Raw genomic sequence first — 14903 nt, 5'->3', positions numbered from 1 at the left:
ACGCTATTGGTTAATGAAGACATTAAAACTGCTTGAATAAGAAACCCCTCAGACTTCTGGACCAGGTGCCTTCCAGTTCGTCATCCTTCGAACGCCACCCTTCACGTCGTCAAGGATTATCACAATGTTGTCCATTTGCTCCATTTCTGAGAACCTTTATATGACCTCTCCTAACCAGCTAACCTTCTCATTTTATCGTCCTTCGACAGAACAAAGCCCAACCAAGGACTTCCTAACATCACCTGCATTTGGAGTAATGTTACTTCCAGCCTGCTGCCTACCACTTAATTATTTATACAGCTGAGACTGATTGTTCCGGAATATGTTTTCTTAACAAAGTTTTTAATTTTCATTCCACCAGCGCGGATCTTGTCTTCCAACATTGCTAGAACTGTCATCACAATCTTTTCTAGCAACCAATACCCCCTTTCAAACAAGTCCCTGGCTATCTATTCTAGTTTAACTCCATTTCTTATCTCTTTAATTATTCCAATGTCTTTCCACCACCGCTTTATATTATCCTAAATTTCTATCTTTCATCTCCCTCTTTGTCTTTTGTGTCAAGCCGAGACGATCCGCAACAATGTATAACGCTGCGTACAGAAGCCCGTTATGTTCCGTAATTGAGATGTTCTTTCTCACGATGTTTTCACCTCAACTTTTCACTTCCGCCTATCAATAATGTTCATGTTTGAGATATCTACAATCTAGCCTCCAGGAAAAAAACAACCTCTCTTAACTTGTGAAGTATTAATATCTCAAAGAAAAATAAAAGGCCGGACTTCATTACCACTTCTCCATGCATCTGCTAATTTTACTGTCTCTATCGTCTCATAGTCATTGATCGCGTCTGCCTTAAATCTTTCAAACATTTCATTGTCACTTCCCTTACCCATAGCATTCTATTCCTCCTCAGTTACCCGCCTCACATCATCCTTACCTACATTGCTCTTCTGCACTTCCACGCCTCAAATCTCTATTCAGAGTTTATTTCATCAAATTTATTTTCCCTATTCATTTTATTCTTAATAATCTCTGCAATCCCATCCATTGCCACGACTGTGAATAAGTTCGTTTCTATTTTTTACTGAGACCACAAACTCACCAAATCGTAGCACCTCCTCCTCTACATTCCGACTCTTCTGTCACTTTCAGGATCTATCTACTGGATTTGGTACGTTCACTTCTCACACAACATTTCCACAGTAATCTTTTCATCATCTATTCATTTTTAATTCCGTGTTTGAGCTCCGTTCGTGTCATAGAAGCCTTCTTTCTAATGCTCACTACCGATACAGCCACCGACATCCTCAGTATATCGAACAGTTACATGATAACGACTGGACCTAACTTTCTGAACAGTTGGACACCTCCTGGACGTGAGATCTTCACAAGATGTTTCAGCAAAATTTACGTCGTTGTCTTTAACATTTTGAACAGCCATTCTCTCATAAACAGGGTCGGTGAATTTAGGATTACACACCCACCGATATTTTTTCGATAATCATGTCTTGGCGGGTTACCAACCAAGGTTACAGACCCCCTCCCAACCTTCGCTTTAGTCAGGTTTTACGGCGCACCGGAAGTATAGCTTGTATATTCTTATCCTAAACAACGGAGATATTATTATTATTATTATTATTATTATTATTATAATAATAATAATAATAATAATAATAATAATAATAATAATAATAATAAATCTATGCAGGTATCAGGACAGTATGTATGAAATCTGCGGGAAAAAAACTATTGAGTAACAAATAAAACCAGCAACCCGGGATTAGAAGTAAGGCTGGAAGCTCAGTTCTACAAACTAAAGGCAGAAGCCAAAACGATAAACCTGAAGAAAACAAGCAAAAGAAGTGGGAAAAGTAAAATTGCGACCAGAGAGGAAAGGCTCAACAAGAAAGAGGAAAAAGTCAAGAAAAATAGCAGCAAAAGAAGCCAGTTAAAGACGATACCGATACAAATCAGAACGGTGCAAGCAATTTTTGAAAATAATGAAAGACAATTCTACTACTATGTAAATTAAGAAAAAAACAAAACACAAACATAACAACGGGAACAGAGGGAAATGAAACGTTACTAGATTAATATATGTGAAGCAAGAAAGAATCATAAAACAAAACGAAATAAATGAAAGAAGAGTCAGGTTAATGCGAAGATCGAACAGAGAATGTATTAGCAATAAAAAACGTACAGGAAAACTCTACGAAAATGGCTAATTGGGGAGAACTGGGTTATGATTGTATACATGAGTATTGGTTTAAGAAATTAACGACACAACATAAAGTGCACTTCAGCAGCTGATGAGATGCATCCAAGAAACACATGTACCAGAATAGATGATGAATTGGTGCAAACAGACACAGAAAAAAGGGGATATCTCTAGCAACTGCAGACCTTTAACATGTTTGCCAACTAGGAGAACAAATTAATCAGTCCATATATAACAGCCGACCACTCCCAGAGGAACAGAAAGGATGCCAAAAAAGATGGAACACATCAACCGGGACTATTTATACGAATGAAACAAGATGAGAATAACGAAACACCTGGACATGGATGCAAAAAGGGCACGTAAATCGAGAAAATGAATCCATCATAACTGCAGCAAAGGATAACTCGATAAGAACAAATCACATCAAAGCAAAGATCGACAAAACACAAGAAATAGCAAATGTAGACTATGATAACAAAGAGAAAACACGATAAACCATATAATAAGCGAATGCAGCAAACGGGTCCAAAAGTAGTATTAAAAATGGCACAATCATGTAGGTAGTGCAGTACACTGGGAAGAATGTAAACAACTGCATTTTGAACGCACAAACAAATGGTACAAACATAAGCCAGCAACCGCACTTGAAAAGAACAATCACAAAATTCCATGGGACATGGAGATGCAAACAGACAAACCCATCAAAGCAAGAAAATGGATATCGTAAAAATGAACAAGGGAGATAGGTCCTTTTAAATCGAATACATTGCTGTTCCAGCTGACCACAGGGTGAATAATAAAGAAAAGGAAACGCGTATACACATACGTAGCTAGAGAACTGAAAGGGATATGGATGATGAAGAAAATCAAGATAATACATATAATAGTGGGAACACTGGGAACAATTCCGAAAAGCTTTAAAAAAAGAAGGGGAGAAATTGGAATCAGAGGAATGACTGGAAATCAACACCGAATAATAGTAATGAAAACAGCTGGAATATTAAGAAAACCCCTTGAATGCGGAGACTAATTGACATGGGCCAAATGCACGGGTCAGAAAAACTGCTGGGAAGGTGAAACCAGAAGAAGTGTTACATGGAACCAGGTACATTAAAGCTGCATATTTATTAATTTTCTACTACCTACCCAATTCCTTCCATTGCATCATCACCGCCACCTCCAAAAGTCAAAATATCGAGAAGGGTCAAGGAGAATGGAAAGATCGAAGAGAGAGCGTTAACCATATAACTGTGAATAGGACTGGAACATTGCCACTTAAATTCAACTAGCGACCAATAGCCGCTTTCAGTGAGAAATTTATGACAAACGGCTGTTGTAATAACGTAAATCCATTTGCAAATGTAATCGTGAGAGGTGGAGAGTACTGGAAATTATTCAGCTTTCAGAGGACAAATCAGGTTATCTTCAAGGAGAGGTTTCTGATAGCCTGTGTGAAAGCTCCCTGTGAGTCACCAATAATAATAATAATAATAATAATAATAATAATAATAATAATAATAATAATCAGCCAAGATATCACAATTGAATTCCGTATGGAAATGCGTGTATTTTTGAGCATGAGGAGGGAAAACTAGAAACAACTGAAGGTAAAATAATTTCCATACAAACAGAAACGAGGGTCAAAGTGGATAGAAGGAAGTGTACAGAAAACAATAACCAGATTTCCACTGGAGGAAAGCATAGAGGACTTGGACCTTAGGGAGTCTTGTCACCAACATTCCAGTGAAAATCAATGGTCGCGGTAAACGCAAAATAAATGGTAAGCAGCTGGTGCGATAACTAAATTTATGTAAAGAGGTGTAGCCTGCCACGAGGGGCGTGCAATAAGTAATGCCCATGACGCATTTCCAATTGTCTGATCTAGCTGAAATTTTGCATGTGCAATGATTTATATATCTACGGGTTATCTGACGAATTACAGCTCTGTACTAATTGTGATTTCTGATTTACAGGTGTGGAATGGAGCCTGTTGAATATTGAGTAATGATCCGATTTTTGTATTTGAAAGGACGCACACCACAGGAGACTTTTGATGAAATGAAAGAAACTTATGGTGATAATGTCCCATCATATGACCTTGTAAAACGCTGGCATCGTGAATTCAAATAGGGACAGAAGTCTGTGGAAATTATAAATTAAATAAAATATAAATTAGAAAAGCAAATGTCAAAATGACCCAGACAGGATAACGTTAAAAGGCGTGAATAATATAGGGCAAAACAAAAGAGGGCAAAAAGAGGTCAACTGAAATGTACATATTATTACTTAAGAACATGAGAGCAAGAGATTAAAAACACTAAATGGAAAATAAAAAAAATAATCAATAAATATATATGTATTTGAGTGTGTGTGCGCGCGGATGTGTGTGTAGTCTAATTGCACTGAATTGCTGTGATATAGCGAAACAATTGTGTGTGTGGATTACTATATATATATGTATTACTATATATATATATATATATATATATATATATATATATTGTTATCGTTTACTAGTTTTTTTTTTAATTTTACTAGTTTAATATTGAGATACAACGCACTAATTACAAGAATAGACATTTACACACTACGCATACAGGAATATATCTTGTACCATATATTTATAAGGTTAGTAAAGTTCAACTATTTTTCCGGAATCCAAAATTATTTCGCCTGTCCTTATTATTATGTCTACAATAAAATGCACACATGAATAAATTCTTGATATGCCATCCCTGCTCATGTAATTCAATTCCGAATAATTACGAGTATTACAACTTCTTCGTCTTGCCAACTTTACACTTATTAACCCTTACCCACGAGTGGATTTCTAGGGTCCATAAATGGTGACTGCTTTGTAAAAAAATACAGATACTTTTTTAAATACCTGCACACACATTCATATATAAAAGTAAGAAAAGGCTTATAGACGCTGAAATAATACACTGCAGAAATTAAAGGCAATAAATCTAGAGCTTCGGCTATGCATTAAATGAAAGCAGACCTTTAATGGATAGAAGAATGCAAACAATTTCGATTTTCATCTTCATCTAACACTCCGCACTTTCAGTAAATTAATGTTTTTTTTGCTTTCAACTGGGGCTCTGCTCTCTAGTGAGCCGGATTCCTGACGTACACTATATGCACCAGAATGACCTCGGACAGATGACGCTTTTCTCTTTCTACGTTTATGCTCATCGGCCTTTCTTTTTTTAATCTCGAAAGCCGAAGTGCCTTGCTTTGACTAAGACTTTCAGCGGTCCCTGTCTTTACCTTTGCCTTCCCTGTTGTTCTCCAAGATGTCAAGATCCTTTTATCGCTTCCTAGGAACTTCTCTGTACTGTATTGGACTTGGCACAATTTGCCATAGAACACTACTAAGGAGCATCTTGGTTCCTCCATTCGAGACAGGCGTCCCATGCTGACGACAATTGCTGTTTTCAAGACGTCATTTTTGGTTACGAAGTCCTTCCTCTTGCAGTTACAAGTAAATAGAGACCTCTACAGGCGATATACCTTTAGAAATGCTCAGTCAGTCGTTAAAATGTTACGCAAGTTAAAAACACAAAATTCCCCAGGGTGTGACATAACGCGACATTACAAAGAAAAGATAACGGCATTTAATATACGTAAATACAGAGAAAAGGAAGGGGAATAAAATAAAAAGAAGAAACAGAGAGGAAGAAGAAACGAAGGAAGATAGAAGAAAGAGAAAACGAAAAAGAATAAAATACTAATATACTAAGACAACAGCATATTATTTTCATTGTTCTCACCCTCGAGTGCGTATGCCATTATATGCTTTTATAGAGCGTGATGTAGTTCTGAGTTGATAACTGAACTGCGTCGGATATATACTCGAGAGTAAAAAAATAAAAAATGAGAATAATATTTTCCTGTCATAACCCTACAAAAAAGTATTTGTTTTAATATTTTCTAGTATTAAGAGTATTTATTATTTTTATTATAAATAATTTTATAAAATATGTATTTATTATGTTATACCTATATATATTTCCATTAATGTACCAATTATTATTATTAGTGTTATTATTATTGTTGTTGTTGTTATTATTATTATTATTATTATTATTATTGCTGTTGTTATTACTATTATTATTACTATTAATGTTGTTGTTATTATTATTGTTGTTGTTGTTATTATTATTGTTATTATTATTATTATTATTATTATTATTATTTGTACGCCATTTTTCTTTATTCGTTTTCTTTTTCATTTTTAATATCTTACTTCCTTTCTTTCTCCCCCTGTTCTTCTCTCTATTTTGACATACACTTTTTTATTTTCCACTTTCCTTTATTCGCTTTCATTCTTTTTAACATATATTAAATTCCTATATATATATATATATATATATATATATATATATATATATATATATATATATATATATATATAATGCCAAATCGTGTAAACTCTTCATAAATTGTGTGACTGAACATTTGTACAAGAAAAAAAGCGTGAATTTTTTGTCCCGCGTGTAACAAGAGATTCGTTATAGCGGCGAACCTTATCATACCAGCTGCGTGCAATAAATAATACCCCTGATTCACTTCCCATAAGAGTAGAGCAACGAAAGTTGACACAGTTATTAGTCTTTCTTTACATAGGAACCCCCCAGAGTTATGCATTTATCCCATCGTTTGATGCAGCTCTGGGGACCGTTTTTGTAAAACACACCAGGTTGGTCCTCCAACAACGACGTGACTTCAGAAATCAAGGCTGCATCATCTGGAAAACGCTTTCTTTTAAAAAAAAGACAAATTCAATGCTGGGAAGAGGTGAAATTCAGAGGGTGCAAGGTAAGGAGAGTAGGGAGGATTGTGAAGTATTTCATAACCACAAGCCCGTACTTCTGATCTTGCGACATGCGAGTTGTGGACCGGAGCGTTGTCCTGCAGGAGGAGGGTACATTTGCTGATCTTGCCCCGCCTCTTTATCTTGAAAGCTTCCCTTAATTTCCTCAAAAGTGAAGCATAATAGGCTCCTGTAATTGTGGTACCCTTTTCCAGGAAATCTGTCCTCAACTCCGTCCTGGTCTCAGAAGACTGGGAGCATGACCTTGCAAACGGAGGGCTGTACCCTTGCCTTCTTTGGAGGCGCTGAGTCCAAGTGCTTCCACTGCATTGACTAGGCTTTGGTCTCTGTATCATCGTGATGGGCCCAGGTCTCATTTTGTGTAATCAGTGTTTTGAACACCTTTGACTCATCTTCTTGGCACCTCTCCAAATTCATGCTCGAGCACTCGACGCGTTCTCGCTTCTGGAATAGTGTGATCAACCTGGGAATCCATCTGGCATACACTTTATGAATATGCAAATGGTAATGAATGAGAGTTTCCACAGACCCTGTACTAATCTTGACATTTTGGGCGATTTGGCGAATAATAATGCGCAGATCCTCCAAAATGGCAGCCTCAACTTTACGGACAGATGTCTCATCAATGGCAGAAGGGGTGGCGCCCATGTCTGGGAGCTGTTTCCACAGACTTCCGGCCATGTTTGAATTCACGATGCCAGCATTTTACAAGGTCATATGATGGGGCATTGTCACCATCAATTTCTTTCATTTCATCAAAAGTCTGCTGTGGTGTGCGTCCTTTCAAATACAAAAAACCGGATCACTGCTCGACTTTCAGCAGGCTCCACTCCACACCTGACTCCATTCAAACCCCTGTTAAACAGAAACCACAAAGCGTACAGAGCTATAATTTGCCACATAACCCGTAGATTTACCCGTAAATTATTGCACATGCAAAATTTCAGCTAGATCAGACAACTGGAAGTGGGTCAGGGGCATTACTTATTGCACACTCCTTGTATTTACAGGACCGACTTTAGGCGCGTTATTAATTAAAAAAAAATGAGTTTTGTGAATGCAGTCGGAAAAAGTTAAAACATTTAAAGACGTTGAAACTTACCTTCTCTTTCATATTGAAACTGATTGTGTATATAAATGGGAATAGTTTCTTTGAAAAGAACGCGCTAATTACTATTGTGCATTGTATATTTAATCGTTTTGGATGCTTTGTAGTAAATGTTGTATCATAGTTCCATTTTGTTTTACATGTGGAATGATGATTTTATGCGATATTTCGCATTATTATTACCTCGTTTTTGCAATTACGATGCATTTGGTTTCTGTATCACAGTACCGCCCTAAAATGTCAATACACCTTGGGTTTACTGAATAAAATTAATACACACCTGCATATACATATATATATATATATATATATATATATATATATATATATATATATATATATATATATACATATATATATATATATATATATATATTTGTGTGTGTGTCTGTGTGTATGTCTGTGTATGTGTTTGGTTGTGTGTCTGTGTAAGTATGTGTATGTATTCATATACATATATATGTGTATATATGCATATATGTATATGAGGGTATATATAAATACATGTATATATATATATATATATATATTAGTATTAGTATATTACCATTACTTAATATATCTCTGGCTCAAGTGACGCAAACATGAACGCAACTAGGAGAACGTACCAGACGGTCAATTCTATGAACGTTCTATAGTCCTGCACATTCACTGATGACGGGGTCCAAGCTGTGGTGCCCTGAAAACCTACCAGGCCAGACCCTGGAATTTCCAGAGCCTTTATTGCCATGGAAACCCATATTTGCATCAGTCCTCATTGAATGTTCGTTTGTCATTTTAGGCTAAAGCAACCTTTTTGTTATCGAAATACACACTGATTGCAAAATGTGTATTCCATTGCATATCAAGCAATGCCTGTGATTAAAGCTTTATATAATGAGGAAAAACTTTGCACGGACACAATCCCACTCTCTAAACAACTGCCACACTGAACGAAAAAGAAGAGCAAGTCAACATCATTAGAAGCAGTAGTTATCGCAGTTTTTATACCAGAGGTTTCCTTCTCCTACCCACCATGCCATTTGATCCATGCCTGGGATATACACATATGTGTGTATATGTATGTACACACACACACGTGCACACACACACGCACACACACCCACGCACACATATATATATATGTATATATATATATATGTGTGTGTGGGAGGGGTGTACAGTCACCCACCCCACCCCACACACAAGTGTATAGTAAGAGAATAAAAAAAGGATGTAAGGTGATAGAATTTTGTTATTTTTATTTACAATCACGGCACAATTTTCTGGCGTTGGTGAATTTTCCGTCGATTTTTTTCAGTATATTATTTATTATTTTGGTTTTATAAATACCGTATTCATAGAACATGCGAAGCCTATTAGACACAATGATGATTCATACAACTTCTCGTTCGAAAAGTTTTCTTTCTCTTAAGAATATATTCTCAATTGAATTAAAATTCTCCCGCTCTGACCTGAAGTCGAGACAGTGCTGTCAAGCACAGATGGTTTTCAAACGAAACACAATATCAAATATCTGCATTGAGATGCTTCGGGTCGAAGTTTATTGAAAAAATATATAAAGATACAAAGAGAACAAAAAAAAAATAGAACCGTGTCAAAAATGTTCGCTTTATTTGTAAACTATACAGCGTACAAAGAATTATTCCAAACGTTCACATTGCAAAACTACACAATAGCAAAAAAAAAAAAGTAACAAATAAATCATAAAATTATATGCTAACATACATTGAATATAATTAGATCATATATCAAGTTATTGACACACGCCCCAACGCATGTCTACAATCAGTGAATGAAAATGTTTTCGGCGATTTTTTTAAAGTTTCATTTGTTATAAGTAGTTAGAATTTACAAATATATGTTCATTTAATCAATGTTTTTTTTTATCCTTGCGTTGAGTGACTTAGAAGATGTCTCATAATTTCCGTGTGATAACGTAACGTTCTCGCGTAAAATGAATAAGTTCTGTTCTAATCAATGGCTTATAAAGTACAAATGACAAGAGTTCCCATTTACAATGCCTCCCCACGGGACAGAGTTAGACACCAGAGTCGTTTTTTAACGTGGATAAAAGGAACAAAAATAAAAATTGTCTCAGTCGTGAAGGATTTCTCCTTCTCTGACAGAGAACAAGAAATGGAAGCGCAGCTGAAAAACATATGGTATTTATTTGCTCCCCCACCGAGCAAATTAGGCACAAGGCCGATTTTTAATGTGAGGAGTGAAGGGGAAATGGGGACCAACTCCCCGGGGAGTAGGGGAGTTGGATAGTGACAATTGGTATGAAGGGTTGCCCCTACATTGACCAAGGTCTTATATGTGAGGTTGCCCACACATATGATCTGCCGGAACAGATGGTATTTATTTGCTCCCCCACCGAGCAAATTAGGCACAAGGCCGATTTTTAATGTGAGGAGTGAAGGGAGGGGAAGGGAAAAAGGGGACCAGCTCCCGAGAGGTGGGAAATGGGAGCTGGTTAATGGTCAGGCATGTTGGGTTGCCCCCACATCTGGTCTTTGCTAGTCATAGCTAGTCATAGCTAGTCATAGCTTGCAGTATCTGCCGGAACAGATGGTATTTATTTGCTCCCCCACCGAGCAAATTAGGCACAAGGCTGATTTTTAATGTGAGGAGTGAAGTGAGGGGGAAGGGAAAAAGGGGACCAGCTCTCAAGAGGTGGGAAATGGGAGCTGGTTAAAGGTCAAGCATGTGGGGTTGCCCCCACATCTGGTCTTTGCTAGTCATAGCTTGCAGCATCTGCCGGAACAGATGGTATTTATTTGCTCCCCCACCGAGTAAATTAGGCACAAGGCCAATTTTTAATGTAAGGAGTGAAGGGAGAGGGAAGGGAAAAAGGGGACCAGCTCCCGAGAGGTGGGAAATGGGAGCTGGTTAAAGGTCAGGCATGTGGGGTTGCCCCCACATCCGGTCTTTGCTTGCAGTATCTGCAGGAGCAGATACTACAATTTCATCTTGTCCCGAAGGCCAAGAGTTTAATTATATTTTAGTTGTGAAAATACCAAAATACTTCAATAGATTTACATTGCTTGCAATAAATAACTGATTCTAATATATATATATATATATATATATATATATATATATATATATATATATATATATATATGCGTATATATATATATATATATAGATAATTTTTATATAAACACACGCACACGCACACACACATATATACATATATATATGTATACATATATATATACATATATATATATATATATATATATATATATATATATATATATATATATACAGACACAGTTAATCGGGAATCGGAAAAATCGGAACTTTTGAAGTATTGAAACCGGGTATATAAAATGTAGTTACGGTTAATCAGAATTGGAATCGGGAATTGGAAAATCGGGATATTTTGGAAGTATCAAAATCGGTAGCGGCATCGAGAAATTGTGCCTATTTTCCGTTGCCGGTAACGATTTTGTTTTTTGTTTTTTTTGTATTTTTATTTGATTTTGTTTGAAACAAAATCTTTCACAGTTAATGTAAAAAAATAAATATTTATTGATTTTAAATACCAGTAAAACTAAAATCTAAAGAGATCATCCGTCCCATATTTTTTTGTTTGTTTTTACATTTCAGAAAATGTTTGCATATTAAGCATGTATTGTTACGGTAAACGAGAAATAATAACAATTCTATAGCGAAATAGTAAGAGGTTTTTATGGAATACGAATCAGAATCGATAAATTTATCGGAGTCGAGAATTTTCTATGGACTCTGTAATTGAAAATCGTTTCATCACTCATATATATATATATATATATATATATATATATATATATATATATATATATATATATATATATCGTCAAGAATGATAGTTGAATAGGAACTTTGCTATAATTTGAATAAAATAGAATACCCTTCAAGTTCGTTTAATCGAAATCACAACGTAATATTAGGAAAAAAAATTACTCAAATCTGAAACTAGAAAAATATTTGTTTATTCTCCTAATATTACGTTGTGTTTTGGTTTCAAGCGCACTTGATGCGTATTATATATATATATATATATATATATATATATATATAGTATGACCTCAAAGAAACAGAGGACTTGTTTTTTCTCAGCATTTTAGTCAATGGAGAAAAAAAGGCCGACACCCTTGTGTTTTGATGTGATGTTTTGAATATAATGAACTAGTTATGGCCAAAGTTTCATTTCATTCGGACAAAACACTAAGAAACGTGGCCTAATTAGAGTTGCGAATATCCGCATGGTTTTAATTACATTTAAGCGTTACATTACAACAATAGGAAGCAATAAATTTATTTACCGCCTCGGAAAATAAAGCTCTTCCATTTAATTTCTAACAGATGTTTTACTATCTTTTAAGACGATAAATATTTTTATCAATAATATATGCAAAAGCATATGTAACCGTTGGCAGCCAGTTTGTAATGTGCATGTTAAGAACGTCTTTCTGCATAAACACCCCTCGCATATTCATATTAAGGATGGCTTTCGGGATGAACACCCCCCCAACCTTCTCATGTTTAGAACAGCTAGGGGAATACATACACCCCAATCTTCCTGTGTTACAAACAGCTATCGAAATGAAGACTCTCAACCTCCTCGTGTTCAGAACGGAATTCGGAACAACCAGCAGTAATCTCTTTTTAGTTACAGGCATATACATTTTTCATTATTCGGTTGTGAAAACAAAGTTTCTGCCGGAGATTAAATTCGCTGTTACTTTGGATATAATATGGTTTCATATCTCCTAAACAACATATTTCCAACGCATTTTACTGTGATATACGTTTACAAGGGAATCCTCACTTATCGAGGCCCAGTGACTATTCGGGGATAAGAGTTAAAGAGTGTGCAGTGGGCAAAAGGACAATATCACAGTAATCGTTAGAAGTGTAAATTTGGTAAATTAGATTACTTAAGAGGAACGGACATCAAGAACCTGTTTTCATTGAACTTGAAGGCAACCATATTGTAGTCAGCTAGAGAGCAGGTACACGGAAAGAGTTCCACAGGTGTGCAGTTTAAAAAAAAAAAGCTTTGTTCATGGAATCTACGTTTAGGTTTAGGCACATATAAAGAATGGGGGGAATTATTGATAGTGATTTCAAGCAAACGAGTGTTTCTCATGAATGTTTGGCGAGGGGGGGCATAGATTGGAGCTCAGATGAGCACTTGCCATGACAATTACGATAAAATAGAGACATACTCGCAACGTCTCTACCGTGAGAAAGAGGTTACAGGGAAAAGAAAAGGGCATTTACCACTAGGCTTCGAAGTCTATACTGAACTCTGTCAAGACAAGATAATGGCTTCCAAGCTGCTTCTGCCCGAGTGTGACAACAATTCTCAATCCTTGGACGTACCTGGCTCTTATATATAGACAGAATTACATGACCAGGTAGATATCTTCTGGATCGATAGAAAGATTCCCATAATTTTTCCAGCGACCTTGTCAAGGGATTTGATGTACGTATTCCATTTCAGATCAGAAGTAAAGGTCATACCAGAACCTTGTCAAAACATGGAGCCTCCCATTTAAATTGATGCCAGATGGGAATCAGAATGTTGATGATGTAAACATAGAAGCTTGGTTTTATATGCATTAAATGTAACCAGCCACTTTTCCTCCCCTGAAGATCAGAGGAGAAAGAATCAGAGAGAACTTGGTCGTATTCGGCCTTTGATGTGCTGCCATAGATGGTACTGTCGTCAGCAAAAATGTCTACTAATGATCTAAGTTTATTTTATGGAACATCATTAATATGGATCAGAAAGATAGTTGCACCCTGATGGACCCCTGCGGGACCCCAGCATTAATACTATGAGCTTCTGATTTCTGCTCATAAACCACTACTTTTACGAAACTATCTGAGAGAAATGATTTCATAATTGAAAGAGATTTCATGCAATACCATAGCAGGAGATCTTGAGAAGTAGAACGGTATACTTTACCCTATCAAACGCCTTTGATATGTAAATATGAATTGCACTAGAAAGGACGCGCCAGACGAAAGTTTCGCTAATCCTCTGAAAAATAACCGTAAGCGCATCCGCTGTAGATCTAGCAGGACGGAAATCATATTGCATGACACTAAGAATGTAATTTTTGCTAAGATGGTTGACGACTTCTCTATTGAACATATATTCCAGCAACTTACTCATGGCACACAGGAGACATTGTCTGTATAAGACGGATGTGACCGATCATCTGACTTATAAATACAGGGCTTATCGATGAAATTTTCCAGGGTGGTGGGAAGTAATTCCCCTTAAGACAACGCGTAAACAACTTCGTAAGTATGGTAGCTTTTTCTGCTTGAAGCTTTTAGAACACGATGATAGGAATCTAACATATTTACATCGTGTTTGTATTTGATTGTCAGGATTCCTATCTTACTCTCGAATTGAACATACTAAGAAAATTAATAGTTGAGCAGTTATTATATTTTAAAAAAATCGGTACATCAAAACTATATTATTTAGGTACGGACAAAAAACATAATAAAGATAGGGGAATATAGCTTTGAAAGAAGATTAAGCATATTTTTGTAGGTTTCCGACTACCTTTTGATTGTATATAAAAGATTAAAGACAATAGTTAATTTCCTAAAGGGAAAATTATTTCTACACGTGAAAAAAAGTTATGAAAAATGTGTTCACTGCAAGCTTACCAATTCAGCTAAATTTTGAAGTTAAATAAATTAATTGTAAA

This window comes from Euprymna scolopes, chromosome 3, assembly GCF_053919585.1.
Source record: "Euprymna scolopes isolate OS-2025 chromosome 3, ASM5391958v1, whole genome shotgun sequence".
NCBI classification, from domain to species: Eukaryota; Metazoa; Mollusca; class Cephalopoda; order Sepiida; family Sepiolidae; genus Euprymna; species Euprymna scolopes.
The sequence above is the reverse complement of the archived record's forward strand: the minus strand, read 5'-3'. Positions refer to the sequence as shown.